General features: G+C 37.3%; 1 pseudogene; it reads left to right on the top strand.

The window, feature by feature from the left end:
- The first annotated feature begins 20,621 nt into the window (after positions 1-20,621).
- Positions 20,622-21,803, top strand: LOC150018857 (large ribosomal subunit protein uL1 pseudogene; annotated as a pseudogene).
- The last annotated feature ends 281 nt before the right edge of the window (positions 21,804-22,084 follow it).

Raw genomic sequence — 22,084 nt, 5'->3', positions numbered from 1 at the left:
CTGGTATGTGGTTTTGTTCCTTTCGTTATGAAAGTTTTTCGCTTCTTTCATATCTTTTTCCTGCTCTTTTGTGAATTCTGTAAGCCACCTGATAACAATGGCCCAGAACTGAGCCTCTGACAGGTTTCTTATCTGTTCATCTGTCAGGTTCTCTATCTGCTATCTGGTGAGTTGTGCCACCGGGATCTCTATATTTGTCTGCCACATTTTGACAGATGCGTTTTGTTTTCCTGGGCTGGCTGTCCGGGGCGGTGCCTGTGTACGCGTCACAAATTAGCGACCAGTGCCTGTCTGCGACCTATTTCGCAGCCCTGTGGTGCTTTCTGTGGGGGCGGGGGTCCAAGATGGATTCACACAGTTATTCAGCTAGGAGACCGGGATCCGTCCTCCCGCCCCCCTGGGCCTCACTGTTCAAGGCGATGCTGCGGCTGCTCTCCCCAGCGCCGGAGTTGCGCACATGCCAGGGGCTTGATTGGAGTCCCGCACGCCAGGGGCTTGATTGCCTCCGGGATTTTTCGCCGCCCCGCCCACCGCTCCGCAAACAGCTTTGCCTTCTTTAACTCTTACCTGCCCAAATGGCACCGCTGGTTTATAACTTCATATGTTGGGCTTCCGTGTAGTTTTATTTTCTGGAATTTCTAGTTATCCTTTGTTTTGAAGTAGTTGTATTCCTCTATAGTTGTTGAGGGAGACCTAGCGTGTCCGTCTAAGCCTCCATCTTGGCCGGAAGTTCGGTCTCTGTGTTCTTGACATCTCTAAGCAAAATGCCATTTCCAGTTTCTAGAAGCTGCTGCATTCCTTGGCTCATGGTCCCCTTCCTGCATCTTCAACATTAATAAAGGCAGATCAAGTCCCTGTCATGTGGCATCTCTGTATCCTTCTTTCATGGTTGTATATCTCAGCCAGGAAAGGATCTTCACTTTTAAGGATTCATAGGATTACATTAGGCCTATTCTGATAATCCAGGATAATCTTTCCATCTCAGAGTCTTTACCCTTAATCACATCTGAAAAGTTCCATTTGTCATTTAAGACAACATAATCACAGGTTCTGAGGACTATTGCATGGAAATATTTTTAGGGCAAAGAGGTCATTGTTGTGCTTGCCATAATAATGATGACCTTGCAGCTGAGGCCAAGATTTCAGAATCAAAAATCATTGTATTTGTCAGGTGATCTGTGGGGATATTTTTCAGTTTTTGTATATATTTCAAAGTGGGAAGGAGGAAGTGACAAGTTGCTCTGGAATCTCTGCCTAAGGAAGTATTCATAAAATGCTCTTCCAGAATATTATTTTGTGAGATAATAAACATAAAAAAAAGTGTGCATAGAAAGGCTGATGGTTGTCAAGTAAGACTAGTAAATAAAGCAAATTCAACCTAATTTTTTAATAAAGTATTTACCGTTCTTAATATTCTAATGTGAATTGTAACTTTCCAAAGGGTTGGGAAGTATTTCCTAATCTTATTTGATTATGAAAATGTTATTTTTATTTATTTCCTGAGGGGTTCTGTATTAACCTTGGAAAGTAATAGTCTAGTCACTTGGCATTCTAGCAATGTATTTGGACAGCAGTGTGGACAAAGTCTCTTATTGCTTAGGAGGCAGAATTACTAGAAAACTTTACAATGGCTCTCTTCTGTAACATCCTCTTGAGAAAGTATTTTTCTTTCAAAACATAAGAAACATTTTATACAGTTAAGTGTATTTGGAAGCTTTGCATTACTACTGGTCATAACCAAAGCCTCTGTCATTGGTTAAATACTGACAGTTATTATCATTTCTAATATTTATGTGTTTAATATGTGCCAGACACTATGCAAAGGGCTTCATGAATATTATTGCATTTAATCCTCATGACAACACTTATGAGGTAGATACAATAATTATGAATAAACTGAGATTAATAAAGTTAATATGGTAAATAGGGGGTTTGGAAGTTAAACCTAGGCTGTTACTTCATAGCATGTCCTCTTATTTACTATAATGTACTGCAACTATAAATAGGATTATAAATATAAATCAAAATATAAGGGCAATTTTTTATTTGGAACTGGATTATCTAAGGATAAGGGGGCATATCTAGATGCACACTCAATATGACAATCATTACTTCTCTACACATATCCTTTTCATTGAGAAACTGCCTCAGTTCCTACAACCTCAGCTGACTTTCTTATACAATTATTTGTCTCCCTCTATATGGAAAGGTGGGGTGCTTGGTAGCGGCAAATGTAGCTCAGCCCCAGATTAGGAAAACCACTGGGAGCGTCGCGGCACACAGGACCCACTGCACATACTGGTTTTTCCATGGGGAACCAGACCTGCATTTCTATAATAACTAAAAAGCTTGCTTTTTGCTAAGGGACCCCCTCATCCTGGGCTGAGAACAACAGATGTTCAGCATGTAACCTTGAAGCAGTTTCTTAGGGCCTATTCTGGGCCAATTTCTAAGAACAGGATGTGGCTAGAAGAGTTATCCTTATCATCCATGCGTGTGTAACATTCTTTTCCCTGTTATATGAAAGTAATAATCATATAAGGCAATGATTGGCACAATTATTCATAATTTTCTTGGATGTAATCCACCTAAATAATTAATAAAAGCCTGTTAAGGCAGGGGCAAACTGCGCTTTCTCCTCTAGGAAATGACCAGTTTTGTCCCCTCTTCTCCACAGGACTCCTGCAGTCCGTGTGCATTTATTCATTTCATCCACAATGCTGTGGACCCTGCTGGTCAGAGGTCTGCAACACCTCTAAACTCTGATCTCCACATAAAGAATTAGAGAAGTTATAAAAATATTGACCCCCAACATGACTAAGAACTTGTCTGAGCCAAACAGATTATATCTTGAGACTCTGAATTAAGTCACTTGGGAACTGAGCTACACTAAGGGGTCACCAGGAAAGGGATCTATTGTGAGACCCCATTTAGAGTGGAGGTGAGTGCCTCCTGGTAATTGCTTTTGAAGTAGATTTCTTTTCTAAACAGAAAGGACTAGAGTAAACAAACACAAAAGAGTCTTGAGATCAGCTGGAGAAAAAGATTTTCAGAGAGTTGGAGAGTGAGAATGTATAGTCCTTGTGAAAGGATGAGTCCCTATTGACTGAAAAATCTGGCATGTTCATGAGAATTGTTTGGTAGTTTGGAAGCATGATGCATTGGGCTGCTATTGCTTGATTAAAATATCTGTCAAAGTCTCCAAATTCCCTTTGTTTTAATTTGCTTTTCCATGGAGCCTTCTCTAACAAGTAGTGAATGTGCTTTCTGTCTGACTGAAATATTCATCACACTAATTTAATAAATTTCCAGTTTGATTTATAAATCAGTCTTTCATTGACTAAATAATAACACTTATTATTATGTCTAATATTTATATGTTTAATATGTGCCAGGCACTGTGCTGTAATAATATTACATTTAATCTTCATGACAACACTTATGAGGTAGATACAACAATTGTGAAGAAACTGAGATGAGCAAGGTTAATATGGTAAATATAGAGTTTGGAAATTAAACCAGACAATGTTACTTCATAGCATGTCCTTCTACTTACTACGTTATACTCCCTCTTAGGTGAGTCAGGGGGAATTATCAGTTTTACACACCTCTAGGTAAACTAATGGTTAAGGGCTCTGAAACACTTAGGATGAATGGTCAGAATCAATCCACCACCCTAGAGGCCTAAGCTGGCAACCAGGAAAATACACAATCATTTAGTTGCTAATTCTTCAGTAAGTGTTTGATGGATACTTTCCACATGCCACAAACTGCTTTAGATGTCAGATACCCTGATGTAAACAATGCAGAAGTGGACTTTGGCCTCAGAGAAACTACATTTTAAGAAAAAGAGAATACATATTAATTTGATAATTTATAAAAGTAAAGAAATAGATATACAGATAAATAAATTGATATGAATGTATCCAGGTAGTGATAGGTGCTATTAATAAATTAAAAATAGGGTCATACGATAGGTGGTAAGTAGGTTTCAATTTTATAAGACAGGATAGTGAAGCAGTTAAAATAATAAATTTCAGATATGGGATCAAATTTATTTCATTATTTACTAGCATCTGACCTTAGGTAGTTTTCTTAGCCTCTCTGTGCCTTAGTTTCTTTATCTGAAAATGGGGTTGATAACTATAAAGAATCTACTTGTAAGTTTATTACTAATATAAAATAAGTTAGTGTGTGTAAAGCACTTAGAATAGTGCTAGGCACATGTAAATGCTATTGTTGTTTCTATTTTTATTTAAAGACATTTATTTCAGATTTGAATGAACAGAAAGGCCAGCCACATGAATCAAGCATGACATTCCAAGCAGAGGAGAAAACTGTTCAAAGCTGAAAGATAAAAATGCTCTTGGCCATATTAAGGAATAGATTAAACTCTGGTGTGGCTGGAGTGTGGTGGAAGATGGAGAAGTGGTCAGAGAGGAAGTCACAAGGTTAGCAGGGCTGGTCAAAGAGGGCTACTAAGCATTGGAAGGAATTTGCTTTGAAAAACATTTCACTTATTTGGATACTTGACACAAGGGTATGGAGTGAGGATAAGAGCAAAGCGACCAGTTGAGAGACTATTTCAGTAGGCAGGTGAAGGGTGTATTAGACCCACTTCAAAACCAACATACCTTGGGAACTTTACCATGAAGCACTTCCACATATTTGTTATTACTTATTTAGCAGTGAAAAAGGAAAATCAGAAACACACAAAATCTCTGCCCTCATGGAACATTCATTACATTGTAAACCTCAGCTTTGGGCAAGAAAGTGTTCCCTTGGGTATCCCCATCACTTTTCCAAAGGTTCATCCAAAAACAAGTGAGTGATATTTGATGTACAACCAGAGCTGCTTATATCTCTTTCTATGCAGCTTATAGCACATTGAAGCCATTCTTCCCAATCTTTTACCATTTCTACAATCTATAAAGTGATTGCTTAGGTATAGGTATCAGTTCTGGATTTTGTCCCACCAGTCACATTGGTGATACATCAAAATGCATGTATTTATATCTGGATCAAGATTTGGATATGTGTACACATTATATCATTGTTAATTTAAGACAGGTATAGATAGGCTTTATACACCATGGCTCATCTATTGTTCTTGTGTGATCAAGGTACAATTTGCATAGTTTAGTTGGAAAACCTTCTAACCACACAAGGTCAGGTTGGCATAGATTTATTTAGGCATACTTAACAGATAATCAAGGTGATTTTGCTCTTTACTTATTAAATGATGAAACTTGGAACCTAGTCTTATTCCATTTACTATTCTAATATTTCTGACCTCTAAAACCAGAGTTTTCAAATTCATGGTGAGATCCATTTAGATCCCATCAATTGATAACTCAGCTCTCAAACTGTTTATTCAGCTCTGGTGTTTTCTTTTTACTAACACCAGGAAACATAAAAAGGAGGGAGCTATTGATATACTATTTTCTCTCTTAAAAATAAATAATTAACAAAGTAATGTAGAAGTAGTCTATTTTTATACTATTATTTCTGGGTATTGTTCTCCTGTTAGGTGTAACTTTTCAAGAGTCTAAACATTTTCTAAAAGATTGTTTAAATGTTTTTTTATTATTATTATGCAGAAAGAGGATGTGTCTTAAAGACAGTATTTTCTCCTCTGGGGAGATGAGGCATAAGCTATAGAATGTTGGTACTGCCTTGTCTTCCTTACTTCTTCACACAGATCTTACAGGTTTTAAAATATACAATTAAAGATTAATTTATTTAATTGTCTCTCTATTGAAGTTTTATAAAAAGGTAATTAGTGTGACAGACAGCTAATTCTTATCAATGTAACAATGCATAATCTTATTCTCATAAGTAGGGGCAGGCATTATAAATATATACTTGTTAGAGAATATAGTTGGAAAAGTAGCTTTAAAAGAAAGGAAAAAAGGCAAAATAAAGTAAGGATAAGAGAAATAAACACTTCCTTCTTTAAAATGATAATGGTTTTCTTTACCCAAATGGTGGCCATTATGTACTCACTCAACCTGTGTGGCCCACAGCCTCGGGCTGAGTGAAGCGTGAGTTTCTTTGTTATTGAACAGGGATTCCAACTTAGATGAAATTTTGATCATTCCCTGTGTCTGTAATGACCATTGCTCTCACTAAAATGTAACTAAATCTTCAGAAAAACAAAAATCAAAATCAAAACCAAAATCTTGGTATATATTTTCCCTCTTTTGGGCATCTGAGGAAATAAACAGAAAAGTCTGGTAAAGTGTATAAAGTGTACAGCACGTGAAGTAGACAGGAACTGGAGCCTATAAAGATTTAAGTAAGTATTGTCCTTTGTGACTTTCCAGCAGGAATGATCTAGGTAGACCCCTGCTGCCTGCACTAAATGCTATTGAACAATCAGGGGAGCTCTGAAATGTTTCAATCAAAGCATGAAAAATTATGGGCAAATTCTTTGCCCATAAGTCAAATCAACCCTGCAATCCATATGCTTTAAGGCTCTGTAGACCGTTCACTGCTGTTAGAACAGATGGATAAGAGGATACAATGTGGTTTGCTGTTTTAAGACATGCAGGTCTGTGTACACTTGCACACACATGCAGACACATACACATCATGGAACATACAGTGATGCTTATTGACATTTGAAACATCAAGCTACTAAAGTGCTATCTGCTTATTTTAGGGTCAAGACTCCTCAACTTGACTTCTAATGAGAACCATGATCATACTCAAAGTCTGTTTTAACTTCTTTTTTTAAAGTATACTTTATTGATTATATTATTATAGTAGTCCCATTTTTTCCCCTTTGCTCCCCTCTGCCCATACCCCCTCTCTCTCCAGGAATCCTACTTCCCCCTTAGTTCATATCCATGGGTCATGCATATAAGTTCTTTGGCTTCACCCTTTCCTGTATTATTCTTAACATCCCCCTGTCTACTTTTTACCTACTGATTATTTTTCTTAGTCCCTGCACCATTTCCCCATTTTTCCCCTTCCTCTCCCAACTGATAACCCTCCAAATGATCCCCATACCTATGATTCTGTTCATATTCTGGTTTGCTTAGTTGGATTTTGTTTTTATTTCTTAGTCAGTTGTTGATAGTTGTGAATTTATTGTCACTTTAATGTTCATAATTTTGACCTTTTTTTTAAATAAGTTCTATTGACATTTCATATAATAATGGCTTGCTGATGATGAACTCCTTTAGTTTTACCTTGTCTGGGAAGCACTTCATCTGCCCTTCCATTCTAAATAATAGTTTTGCTGGATAGAGTAATCTTGGTTGTAGGTCCTTGCTTTTCATCACATTGAATATTTCTTGCCTGTCCCTTCTTGCCTGCAAAGTTTCTTTTAAGAAATCAGCTGATAGTCTTATAGGCATCCCTTTGTAGGTATCTCTCTGCTTTTCTCTTGCTGCTTTTAAGATTCTCTCTTTATCTTGAACTTTTGGTATTTTAATTATGATGTGTCTTGGTGCAGTCCTCCTTGGGTCTAGCATGTTTGGGACTCTCTGTGCTTCCTGGACTTGTATGTCTATTTTCTTCACCAAATTTGGGAAGTTTTCCTTCGTTATTTGTTCACTTAAGCTTTCAATTTCTTGCTTTCCCTCTTCTCCTCCTGGCACCACTATGATTTGGATGTTGGCACTTTTAAAGTTGTCCCAGAGGTTCCTAAGACTCTCCTCATTTGTTTCAATTCTTGTTTCCTCATTCTCTACTGGTTGACTGTTTATTTCTTTCTTATATTCCAAATCATTGATTTGAACCTCAGTTTCCTTCCCTTCATCATTGGTTTGGTGTGGATTTTTCTTCATTTAACTTAGCATAGCCTTCACTTCTTCCCTTATGCGTTTTCAATACTTAAGCATATCTGTCAAACCTGTGAACATCTTTATCACAGTGTTTTGAACTCTAGATTTGTGAGGTTGGCTATCTCCTTATCGCTTAGTTCTCCCACTGGAACCTTGATCTGTTCCCTCTTTTGGGCCATACACTCTGTCTCCTCATCTTGAGAGGTTCCTGTGTTTGTTTGCCTCTGTGTCTTAGGTAGAGGTGTCATACGTGTTATGTTGTAAGGGGCGGAGCCTTAGGTATTCGTCAGTACTGGCAACCTGTTTCGCCACGTTGTGGGGCTGTCTGAATGTGGGGGAGGGGTCTGAGAGGGAACAATGCTGTTTGCACAGGACTCATCCCTTTTCAGGCACTTCTCCCACTTCTGTATGAGACTGGCACCTCTCTAGCTTTTGCCCTGGTGTTGTTCCCAGAGTGGGTGGGTCTGTGGACATTCTAGGACCATAGAGGCCCTTTAAACAAGTGAAATCTACTGGAAGACTGGCAGTTTCTACCTCCATCCCAACCCCCACTGTTTTTCACAGTTGGAAGCAATGATGCTTAATTTTTCCTGGAGCTGGAACCATGAGCTGTCCACTCTGGTTCTGGGAACGCTCACCAGGTGTCCCTCCCTACTTTTTAAAACATGCGACTATGCTTTCCACCAGCCTGCCACTGCCACACCAAGTCCTCTCCTCCCCGGCTCTGCCCCTCCTACCTGTCTGGATGAGTAATTCTTCTTTATATCTTTGTTTGTTGGACTTCCATGCAGCTTGATCTTCTGGAACTTCTGGTTGTCTCTAGTTTGAGGTAGTTGTATTCCTCTTTAGTTGTGGAGGGAGATGCAGCATGTCTGTCTAAGCCTCCATCTTGGCCAGAAGTCCTATTTTAACTTCTGGTTTGATTTTGAGCCTGGTTTTATATGTATACTACCACCTGAATGTCATAGATAGCTTAACTCCGCCCCCAAGGTATTATGTATGCTTATACGCATAGGGGCAGTAAAATAAGGCTCCAATTCTGAAGCACATGCATTAAGCGAGATCAGTTACAACTTTCAAGATGGCCATAATACAGCTGTGATGTGTTGGCTCTCCAAGAGTCAGGTAAAAAAGACTTATTGCGTCCTAGAGGTGGTAGGCAGCCACTTTACTGGATAGTGTAATTGGGTCAAGGGAATATGATATTTTGACAATCTTCAGCTATGTTTAGGTCAAAGTGACAATATGGCGGCTGTAATATAGAACTGCATATTATATCTCCCTAAAATCTTTTGCTTGTCTTTTTACAAATTCTTGCTATGTTATCAAAAGCATTCATTTATTACTGCTGTCTTCTAGCCAAGCTTGTGAAAGTGGGAAAATAATTTTTATTATTCTGGCTTACATGAATAGTCTTGAATTCTGTGTTAAGTATCCTTGTGGATAACAAATCCCTATGATTGGGAGGACCCCAGAACTTAGATTACTCTCTCAACATACATCAATAGTAGGTGAAAACAGGGGCATTGAGTAATCAGTCTGTAGATATTGTAGTTAATGAGAAACGTGTATTAGTCTGGTTTGGGCCCTCCTTGCTGCTCTGCCAAAGAATTTGAAGATGACATTTAAAAAAAAATGTGAATCTAAGCAATTTCATAGGCTTTGAAGACACTCCAAAGGAGCCACCTTTGAAGTCTTAGGGATTTGAAACATAAATTTACTCATGTCTTATCCCTCCACTCTATATTGTCGAATTCAGTTTTATAGTCTGCCTCATTCTTTCCTCTTGCATTTCTTATTTTATCTCTGACCACTATTCCCACTGAAAAAAGATACATAGATTGATAGAAAACTCTGCTTTAGAACTAAGAATAGAGTTAAGATACTTACTCAATATATTGATCTCGGAGTAAAAAGGAACATGGAGGCTCGTACTATTCATTAATTATAAATTATTCCAAAAATTGTCATCAATGACTCAACGAATATTTACAAAACATTTGATAAAAGCTGTGAATAACAAAAGAGTGAAACCCAAACTCATTTGCCACTAATATGTGTGGAATGCTTACAGTATACAAGAACTCTGACAGGTGCTCTATGACAGCTATATAGACAAGCACTGCTCTGGCCTTGGCTAGACTTACACTGGGTAAACACATGATACTGAAGAAAATAAGATATGTATATGTAACCATGAGGCTGTGTGGTCCAGGCACCGCATGACTCCCAGAAGCTACAGAGAGTAGGAGCACTGAGGCTGAGGAGTGCTGGTGGTGGTGGCACCCTCTGACCTAAGCTGTGAGGGCAGGAAGAATGGCAACATGTTGGGCATGTTGGGATTAGAAAGAAAAAACATTCAGTGGAGATACAGGTATGCATAAAATTCTAAATCTAGGACACCACAGAAAATACCTTCCAATTTTAGTGGGGATGTAAGACCTAGTCAAGAAAGCAAAGGAAGGACAATAATTTAGTTAATATAACAAACAGGTAAATATTGAGTGACTACTATATGGCTAAGCATTGTTCTGTGATCTGGGATATGGCAGTAAGTATATATGAAGTTTATACTCCAGCAGGGAATGTGGTAGGCAGCCTATAAAGTGGTCCCCAATGAGCTTTACCTCTTGGAAGGTATAAGCTTATGTAATCTCATCACCTTTGAATGTGGGCTAAATCTAGTGACTTGTTTCTAATGATAGAATATGGCAAACATGATTAGATGTCACTTCAGGGATTAGATTACCAAAAGATTGTGATTTTCATCTTGTTTATTCTTTCTCACTATATTCCTTGCTTACTGTGAGGGAGGCCAGTTGCCACATGGTGAACTGCCTTATGAAAAGGCCTGTGTGGCAAGAAACTGGTCAGTGGCTCCTCCTTTAGGAAAGCTATGAGATGACTATAATTATGACTGAAAATTTGATTATAGCCCTGTGAGGATCCCTGAGCCAGATACACATAAAACAATGTCTGAATTCCTACCCTACAGAAGCTATGAGGTAATAAATGTTTGTTATTTTATGCCACAAAATTTTGTTGTAATATGTTGTACAGACATAGATAAGTAATATAGGGGAGAGAAATAATCTGTCTCCTTCCTAAACATACATATAATGACTTAGAATAAGCTTATATAGGATAAGGGCAGGGGGAGACTGAAAACTAAGTTTCAGGGAACAGGTGGAGGAGGTGGTGTTGCAACTTTGTATTGGGTGATCAGGGAAGGCCACAGGGACATGCAATATCTGAGCCAAAGCCTGAAGGAAGGACAGGACTAAGCTATATGAATTGCAGGGAGAGGATGTACTAGTTAAAGAAGGCCTCAGGTACTAGTGCCATGAGACAGGGGTGTGTAGGGTTTATTTGAGAAAGATCAAGAAGGCAATATAGCTATAGAGCAGTAATGGATGAGGAACAGATGGATTCTATGTTAATGTGGTGACTGTGCTTTATAACTTCAATTTTGGGGGGCTATTTGGCTTTTCTGAGGTTTTAAAACAGTCAACTTCTGAGTATATTTCTAAGGGCAATGTATGTTAATATTATGAAGATATGAAGAACATGTGTCATCCAAGTCTATTATTTAGATTAAAATAAGCATTTTGCTTAAGAGCAGCATATCTTTTATTAAAATTAATGCAAGAATCAGGACTTAGTGCCTCCTTACATACAATACTTACCTACTTTTTTTCTTTTTACTTTAAATGTGCCTTAGGATTTTTTGTTTGTTTGTTTTGTTTTTACTCTTGCTCTCAAATGGACATCAAAGTACTGGAAAGAAAATGTATACTTTCTCAGTCAGGTTCAACCATTTGAAGTGTGATGCTGTTATACAGATTTCTCACAGGTAACCTTTGGAAAAATGAATAAAAAACTTAACCCAGCCAAAAAAATAATCAGAGAAGTAGTGAGGGAATAGAATATACAGGAATTTAGAGGATATATATGGTAAGGCCATTGGATTTAATACTAAGTAAACTGAAAAGCTTTTTTGAGCAAAGGCCTGATACTACTTCAGTTATATTAATATATATTATAAATGCTTTGTAATATATGCACATATATTTCTCTGAATGCTTTATAAAATTTACTATAAAGGCAAGATAGGAAACAAAGGGATTAGTTGGGAGGCTATTATAATGATCTTGATGAAAAATAATGATGGGTGTCAGACCAGGGTGGTAGCAGATGGTATAGTGAGAGGTAAATAAACATGATTCATGGATTGGTTACATATGAGGTGGGAGGAAAAAAAGAGGAGTTAAGAATGACTACACTGCTCTGGCTTGGATATCCGTAAATGGAATTTCCATTTACTCCGATGTGGGGGTTGGGGGAGCAGTGTGGAGTGTCATATATCAGGGGATTTTTCTTTTTACCTATGACTTGGAGTTACTGCTTAGACATCTATGTAAAAATGGAAAATAAGCTTTGGCATATGTAAGTTTAGAGGTCAGAGAATCCAGGCTGAAGTGATACATTTGGGAACTGTCAAGGTACAGATGATATTATGAGGCCAGTTCATTCACTCTGCATAATTTTAAGAGGTTTCACTACATATGGTCCCTTAGAATGTTATTTACATTAAACTCTATGAGAAATAGGAGCACTGAATTTTGAAAGACTATAATTCAGGCATTAATGGTAGAAAAGAAGAAAAGAAGTCTATAAACTGGACCCTAGGAAACAAAACATTTGGATGTCTGGAAGTTTATGGAGAAATAGCAAGGAAGACCTAAAAGAGGAAGCCACCAATACAAGCAGAAAGTAGCAAGAAAGCCAAGTAAAGAAGTTATATCAAGAAACAGAGTAATCAACCACGCCAATGCAGCTGAGAGATGAAATATGATTATTATAATCCTTTAACTAATGAACAACTTGAAGGTTCTTGATAAAAGCTGGTTTGTAGAATGGGAATGACAGCCTAATTGGAGTAGACTCAACAGAGAATGAGAAGATAAGAAGCCAAGTAAGTACAGACTACTATTTCAAGGAGTTTTTCTATGAAGGGGTATAAAGAAGTTAAGTGGACAATGGGGAGGGATATGATTGCGGGAGAGGGGGTGGGTTGGGTGGGGGAGAGAAATTGGGGGAAAAGGGGACAACTGTAATTGAAAAACCAAAAATAAAAAAAATAAAAATAAAAAAAGAAGTTAAGTGGTAGCTACAGGGGTAATGAGGTAAAAAGTGCATTTGTGGCATAATTTTAATTTTTAAGATAGAATAAATCACAGTACATTTGCATACTGTTAGGAATAATCCAGGAGAGAGAGGGAGAAATTTGATATGCAAGAGAGGAGAGTAGAACTTGGAGTGATAGCCTTGATTATGTGAATGCTTTAAATGGGTGCTTTCAAACCATTGCACAGATATGGTGTTTGGCATTTGATTAGAAAATGGAGTGTTTATCTACAGGAAAAGGAGTGACTGCACAGTAGATATAAATCCTTGTAGGAACAGGTGATTGTGGGGAGCTTGTGGGATTTCTCTCTTGATTGCTAGTACGTTCTCAGTGAAACATTATTATTAACTGAGAGGGACACTGGGAGGGAGATATAGGAAGTTTTGGGGGATGTAAGAAGGTATTCGTAATCTCAGAAAGAGAAAGGGTGACTGGACTGCTAGCATGATTAGTAAATAGCACTGAAGTCTCACTTGGTGTTCATTCAGTCTTATGCAGGGTTCACATTTGAAGTGAGACCAATCAACATAATTACATTTTTTTTCTGTAATGTTTCTGCCACCCTGGAACAAACATGGTTTAGATAGAAAATTGGATTTAACCAGGGATTGGATTTTGCCAAGTTAATATAACAACATAGAAAGGAGCAAGAGATGGAATCTAGGACAGAAACAAGAACAGGAAAAAATTAGTAAAATAATAGTAGCATCAGTAGATTTAGATTCTTGTAAAAAGGTGCTAGTGGGAGGTAAAAAAATTCACTTGTGTAGAAGTACTCCAAGGAAAAAATAGGAGAGGTGAAAGATGGGATTTTGAGTAAGAATTTGGCCCTGGGTGGTTTGGCTCAGTGGATTGAGCACCAGCCTATGAACCAAAAGGTTGCCGGTTTGATCCCCAGTCAGAACACATATGTGCCTGGGTTTCAAGACAGGTCCCCAGTTGGGAGTGTGCAAGAGGCAGCTGCACATTGGTGTTTCTCTGCCTCTCTTTCTCTGTCCCTTCCTGTGTCTCTAAAAATAAATAAATAAAATCTTTTTTAAACAAGAACAACCTGACAGTAAATGCATGATGATGTAAGTGGGGCACAAGGAAAGGCAGAAGGATGTGTGTAAAGACAATTATGATAGCAAAGGTGATCTTTTTTTACAAATTGTTAATTTTCACTGTTTTATACCTATCTCATCATCTGAGAAAGACTACTCTTCCTTAATAGTTCCTCTCTGAAAAAGGCCAAGATAGATTTCTTCCTGTAGAGCACCTGCAGCTTGTCTCTTTTGTCAGTTGGTTGAACATCATGTGCCAGCTGGTGATGAGACAGAGAAGACAGCACCTCCTGGGTGTGCAAAGTTGCCTTATCCCTGTGGGCTGTATGTTCAATCTAATCAGTAGACTCACACATTCTGGGGATTATGTATGCCTTTACCAGCTCTGACAGCAGGAAGACTAACCCCATTACACCAATGAAGGCTTTGGAAAAGCTGTGTAAATCAGGCCATATAGAATATGCCCTAGAAATTACATTTTGCAAATGGTTGTGCTGTAATATAAGTTATAATTTTAATTTCAATGTTAGCATCAGAGCACAATGTTAGAAAATCATAAAGCTAGAAAATAATTTCTATAACTTCTCTCTTAAACTTACTCCATAGAGATAAAAACATACCTTGCTATCTGATCCTGAGAGCACAGGAGTTTCAGGTACTGTTTTTGAGATACAGTTGTTTGGAGGAAAAAATACCCCAATTTTTGTCATTGGCTGCTCTCTGAAACTTAACAAATAAACGTGGGGAAATACAGTCTTCCTCACAATTCACACTTGGTCTATCCCGATTCAGATCCATGAAAATTTAAATGGTAAGGAATAGCTATAGTTTTTTGAAGTAACCTAAGAGATCACTTTTTTAGTCTGAATAGTAAGCAAATTTAGGACATTGAAGGTTCATAAGCAATAATATTTCTAACTTGCTTTAGGATCTTGGAAAAGACTCCCCATCTGTATATATATTTAATGTATATATTTAAAAGTTACATTTTGGTTTCTCTATGATATAGTGGGCATAACATAAAATAATGAAGGAACTTTACTAGATATGATCTAGCTCTCCAAAGCAAGAGAACATATGGCTAGCCTCAATGTGAAGATTCCCAAGTACTGGAATAAAACTGCTTCTCAGAATTGTTGTGAAGAATTACAAATAAAGAGCTCTATCAAGAAAGTGTTAAAGTACTCTTTAGCCCTTAGTTCCACAAGAGTAAACATGTAGTAATAAGAACTGAAAGAAATGAAAGAGAAGCCAGGTGATGACATCAATCCTGACCTACTTATTAGGAAGGCCTCAGCACCCTGATTTTCAGTGTCTGGAATAAAAGATAGTAAAAGTACTAATGCTGCCGAATCATGTAGTATCCAATCAACTGGAGAATGTTTAATTATATTTCATCTTAAGAAAAAAAATTTAGAAATTTCTTTCATCTCAGATCAATCTCAAGGGACAGAAAATCATTACCCAATGCTCATTATGAACATGAGGAAAATTTAGGAAACATCATTAAAGTGCATAAGAGTTTGAGATCTAAATATGTAAATGAAAACCATTTTTTGGTTAAGGAGTAACTAGCAGTAATTATTCCATAGGATGTTTTGAGAGGAATGAATCTTAGGGTAAATATTAATAAATAATCAAAATTGAAAGAAACTTAAATTTTATATGGAGACTGATAATATAAACAAATACTTCTTCAAGCCTTGGCTGATGGAAACAACAAATCCCAGTGCAGTCAATTTGGTCAAAAGTAGTTTAGAAAGAAGATAAACAGAACTTGAACCATATAATACAAATACCAATGTTGCTGTCACAACTGTGATTGCTACCATTACCAGAGCCTACAAATAGTCAAGCACAATCTAAATATTTTACACGTGTTAATTATTCAAATTAAAGAGACTATTAATTTCACAAAGAAGGAGACTAAATCTTATTCAGCTTTGGAATAAAAGTCATCAAGTATAAAACTTGACATATAGGAAGCACTCAGTGAATGCTCTTGAACCAAACTAAAAAATAATTCACACTAGAGCAAAGCTCAATTTATGCTGCTGAAGACTTTAACTAGTTCTTGCATAAGGACAAACAGGACAATGTTATTAGAATATTAACATATATATACTAATGTGTAGATGAGCCCATTCTCTCCTGAAAATCATTATCAAAGGTATTACATGCTTGATCTTCTAAACCTGTAGAAAATCATACTCGTCTGTTTTAGTTTTTAAACTCCTGTTATCTTCCCAAAATTCAACGGGTTCCAGAGCAGCTATACTATCCCCGCTTCTATTATCTGTTATCTCTCTGACCCAGTGGGAAAAAAACAAACAAAATAAAACAAAACAAATCTTTGTAATCGTCGGCAGCCGTCCGTCTCGAGAGACGATGGTGTAGCTTCTTAAGTGTCTATCTGCACCGCCGAGAATGGCTGTGCAGTCCGACTCGGGAGTGACACGGCATCTGTCTCCTCCCGTGTTGAATCGACATCTTGCGATGACGCTGGAGTGTCCTCTCCAGTGAAGCTGAAGCTACAGAGCCTGGGCAGGGTGATATGGAGGGTCTGCTGTTGCCCATGCAGCAGAGCCCCCCTCTCTTCGCAGCTGAAGGGTCCAAGGGAAAGACGGAGTCAATACAGCTTGGCTTCACATGCGCCGCAGGAGTTGCCGGTGTTGACTACAACGTCAAACCGCCTTAGGGACTCCGGCTCCGGATTTTCTGTCGGGGTTTACTCCCTTAGCCTTTCCCCTGAAGAGGTATGCCGCAAGGCAGCGGAGGTTTTTTGGAATCAGAGTTTTCCTCCTCTGATGTGCCCTGACTGGAAGATCGAACCAGCGACACTTAGCTCGCAGGCCGACGCTCAATCCACTGAGCCAAACCAGCCAGGGCTCAGATCTTTGTAATACACAGAACATATTCCCTCTGTAGTGGAGAAAAATTAGCCCTGGAATAAAGGCTTTTCTTTTTTGTTGTTTTGTTTAGCTTAACAACTCTTAAAATAAAGCCTTGAAAAGTCAAAGGGTTTCTATATAACTGCATTCCATAACAAAGTGTAAGGATAAGAAAAGGAAACCCTAGTGGATTGTTGGTGGAAATGCAGACTTGTGCAGCCACTGTGGAAAACAGTATGGAATTTCTTCAAAAAACTAAAAATGGAACTGGTATTTGACCCTGTGATTCCACTGCTGGTATTATACCATAAGAATCCTGAAACACCAATTCAAAAGAACCCATACACCCTTATGTTCATAGCAGCACTATTTATGGTAGCCAAGTGCTGGAAACAGCCTACGTGCCCATATGTAGATTAGTAGATAAAAAAACCGTGGTACATTTACACAATGGAATACTGCACAGCAGAAAGAAAAAAGGAAGTCCTATCCTTTGAGACAGCATGGATAGAAATCGACAGTATTATGCTAAGTGAAATAAGCCTGGCAGTTAAAGACAAATACTATTATATGATATCACCTATAAGCAGAATCTAACGAACAAAACAAACAAACGAGCAAAATAGAACCAGAGACATGGAAGTAAGAAACAAACTGATAGTGACCAGACAGGAAGTGGGAGGGGGATGATGGGAGAAATAAGGGGAAGGGTTGGTCAAGGAACAAGTATAAAGGACCCAAGAACATAGACAACAGGGTGGGGATTGACTGCGGGAGCAGAAGGTGGGTGGAGCAGGTGAGAGAAATGGAGGAAAAATGGGAACAATTGGAACTGAACAACAATAAAGTGAAATAATATATATTATAAAATAAGTTAAAGAATACAAAAGTGCCCAGCATCCACAAAGTAAAATTTGCAATATCTAGCACCCAATCAGAAATTACCAGGCATACAAAGAGAGAGAAAGACACTAATGAAGAAATCAAGAAATGAAAGATCACCTCACATTTGTTAGAATGGCCATCATAAGAAAGACATAGGTAACTGCTAGCAAGGATGTGAAGAAAAGAAAACCCTTGTACACTGTTGGTGGAATTGTAAGTTGGCACAATCACTATGGATAATAGTATGGAAGTTCTTCAAAAAATTAAAAATAATACTGCTATGTGATCTAACGATTCTACCTCTGGGTATATAACTGAAGGGCACAAAATCACTATGTTGATGAGACATCTGCAGCCCTTTCTATGTTCATACATACAATTCAGCCATACAAAGAAGGAAATATTACCACTTGTTACATCAATGGACTTTGAAGGCATTATGATAAGTGCAATGAGTCAGACAAAGACAAATACTGTACAATCTCAGTTAAATATGTAATCTAAAAAAAAACAAACAAACAAACAAACTCATTTATTGTGGTTACCCAAGGCAGGGATAGAGGTTGGGTAGAATTGGATAAAGGTGGTTAAAAGGCACAAACTTCCACTTATAAGATAATTAAGTACTAGAGATGTGATGTACAATACAAAGACTTTAATTAACATTTTAGTATTGTGTATTTGAAAGTTGTTAAGATAGTAAAACCTAAGAGTTCTCATCACAAGGAAAGTAATTTTTTCCTCTATATGAGATGATGAATATTAACTAAACATTGTGGTAATAATTTCAAAATATATGTATATAAACACATTATACTGTACACCTTAAACCAGCGGTTCTCAACCTGTAGGTCATGAACCCTTTGCGGTTGAATGACCCTTTCACTGGGGTCACCTAAGACCATCGGGAAACACATATATAATTACATATTGTTTTTGTGATTAATCATTATACTTTGGTTATGGTTGGGGGTCACCACAACATGAGGAACTATGTTAAAGGGTCACAGCATTAGGAAGGTTGAAAACCACTGCCTTAAATTATAAAGTGCTATGTGTCAATTATATCTCAACAAAACTGGAAAAAGCAATATTTTTAAAAAATTATAGAGATCATAAAATTAGTTCACAAGGCTAGTAAAGCAATTATAAAAGTCCAGGTTTTCAAGGAGGTAGAAGAACTCACAAGTTAAGGAGAGTTATAAATGATTTTTAAAAGCATATAAGTATTTGTGAGTTTGAAGGCATAGCAACAGGTATTTTTCAAATGAAACACAGAGGTAAAAATACTGAAAAACAGAGAAAGGAGAATTCCCTATTGAGCTGCAGAGCAATGTCCAGTAGTCTAATGCACATGAACGGAGTCCCTGTGGTGGAAGGCCACAAACAATACTTGAAGAAACAGTAGCTGAAAACTTTACAAGTTTGGCTCACTGTATAATCTCACAGATACAAGAAGTACAACAAAATTCAAGCACAAGAAAAATGAAATACATCCTAAATTACTCAATACCAGTATAAAGAGAAAATCTTAAATGGGAAAAAGACACATTGCATAATGTACAGAGGAATAAAGATAAAAATGACAGCAGATACTCATGACAGAAGTTTACATACATTGAAAAGGAAAGTTTGAAATATATGTCCCAGTAGCTGGCTTATGAAAAATTATTTCAATCATCAGATGGGTAAAATATAAGTGTAAAATAAACAATGCAAAGCAGAAGACTGAGGTGTAACATTCTGAAAGGGAAAAACAAAATATAACAAATAAAACAAAAATGTAAAATCTCACAACCCAGAATTCTTTACACAGTGAACATACACAAGGCCTGTCTGGAAAAAGTCCAATCATTGTTAACATAACGAGAATAGTTTGTGCAACATCAAAATAACCTGGCAGCCAAGGAGAGTGGACTGAAATGTGCGTGTGTGAACAATGACTTCACTCTACTAGTCAGTGGGGGCGTTAGATGCCTTTGAGTGAGCATGTGTACTTTGTGACTGTCACATTCAAAATTACTAAGCAGAGCAATGAATCTGCATCAAATTTTGTGTTAAGCTTGAATATTCCTCCACAGGAACTATTTGAATGATACAGAAGGCCACAGTTATGAAAAACTGGTCACTGGCAGTTTCATCACAACAGTATGCCCACTCAGGCATCATGTCTCATTGAGAGTTTTTTTTTTGTGAAACATTAGTCATCTTATAACCTAGATTTGGTGTCCTGCAACTTATGGCTTTTCCCCAATCTAAAATCATCTTTGAAAGGGAAGAAATTTCAGACAATCAATGAGATTTAGGAAAAAACAATGGGCATCTGATGGCAATGGGAGAACTGTGTGAGGTCCCAAGGTGCCTACTTTGAAGGGGACTGAGGTGTCATTGTCCTATGTATGTTTCTTGTGTTTTATATCTTCTACAATAAATGTCTCTATTTTTCAAATCACAAAAACAAGGATAAAATAAAGACTTTTTCAGATGTCCAAAGGTGAAATAATTCATCACTAACTGACCTATACTAGGAGAAATATTAGGGGGGGAGTGCTTCCAGAAACAGGAAATATCAGAAATGATATCATGAGCACTAGAAATGGTAAATGTGTCAGCAAGTTATAATTGGTTTTCCATTGTAGGAATAGTTCCACTCTGATACGACATCTGGATTAATGACAAAAAGCATTGGTCAAGATGCTTTGTCTTGATATAAATATGTCCATGGCACTTAGTACTAGAAGTTTATTGGCAGTGAAAGAGAAACTAGGTTAAAAAATGTGTCAAAAGCTGGCCTTTTCTAGTTTTTGTGGCATGAGAAATAATGAGCTGTAAAGTCTCCCGCAACTCCCTCTATAAGTGCAAGTGCCAGAAGTTTTTAGAGAGGGTGGATCTGCAGATCAGCTTGAAGAACCATGACCTTCAGAAAGAAACATTTCTTGGGTGCCATCAGGCTTAAGTCCACTACATGCCCCAAATCCTGTGCATGTGTTCTGGGGAATCAGCACACTCTCTGCCTAGATATGAAGGTGCTAAAGAAACTCAACAAGAGTAAGAAACTGGTCAAGAAGCTGGCCACAAAGTGTGACACCTTTTTGGCTTCAGAGTTTTTGGTTAAGGAGATCCCACAAATCCTGAGCTTAGCCCTGAATAAGGCTAGCAAGTTTCCTTCCTTGCTGACACACAATGAGAACATGGTAACCAAAGTCAATGAAGTGAAATCCATGATCAGTTTCCAGATGATGATGTTGCTGTGTCTGGCAGTGGTTGTTAGCCATGTGAATGTGACATGATGAGACTGTGTACAACATCCACTTAAATGTCAATTTCTTGGTATCATTGCTCAAAAAGAACTAACTGGCAGAACATCCAGACTTTGTGTATGGGAGAGCACCATGGGCAGGCCCCAGTCAGTGCCAGTACTAAGGCACAGCTTAGTAAACCATACTGCTACCATTAAAAAACAAAAACAAAAACACACACATACACACATACACACACACACACACAAAAAAAAAAACTCTCCTATGGAAATTCCATTAATCAGATATGTAAAATATGTGTTCAATTTTTACTGACAACCACTCTAAAAGAAATTTTCTGCTTTTAGTTGTATAGTTGATAAAACAGTTTTTAAAATTATAAAAGTAATATATTTTTTATATGGGCAAATTTTGGAAAATATTATTTTTTAAATGTTTAATATATTGGGGTGGCAATACTTAACATAATTATACAGGATTCAAGGATACAACCCGGTAATATGTAATCTGTATACTGTATTGTGTGTTTACCAGTGCAAATCAAGTCTCCTTCTATCACCATTTATCCCCTTTTTATCCTCCCACCCCACCTTTCCCTCTGGTAATCACCACACTTTTGTCAAAAAAATATATTATAATTGTGTTTGTAGGACAAAAATGTACAGCAATTCCATAAATATCCAGTATACCTCAGTGTGAAGCTGCTAATTTTATGCATCCCAACATATCGAATTGGATCTTAGTATATCTGGTACATTTTTTTTTCCCTGTTGAAGACTGGTACTTCCAAAAAATGCAAGCATGAAAAAAGTGGGACAATTGTAATAGAAAAACAATAAAAATTAAATTAAAAAAAATACAAGCATGAAAATCACCATCAGTGCAATTAAATTGTCTGAAGAAGTTTTTATATATACTCATCAATAAATAAATTTATGTAGCACAAGAATAATTTGATTACATATTATGTAGTTCAATACAACACAGGAGCAATTTAAAGTGCTTTTGAATTACTTTTGTGTAT

The sequence above is a fragment of the Furipterus horrens genome, unplaced genomic scaffold (genome assembly GCF_987537825.1).
Source record: "Furipterus horrens unplaced genomic scaffold, mFurHor1.1.pri manual_scaffold_2, whole genome shotgun sequence".
NCBI lineage: Eukaryota > Metazoa > Chordata > Mammalia > Chiroptera > Furipteridae > Furipterus > Furipterus horrens.
This window is presented reverse-complemented; position numbering and strand designations above follow the sequence as displayed.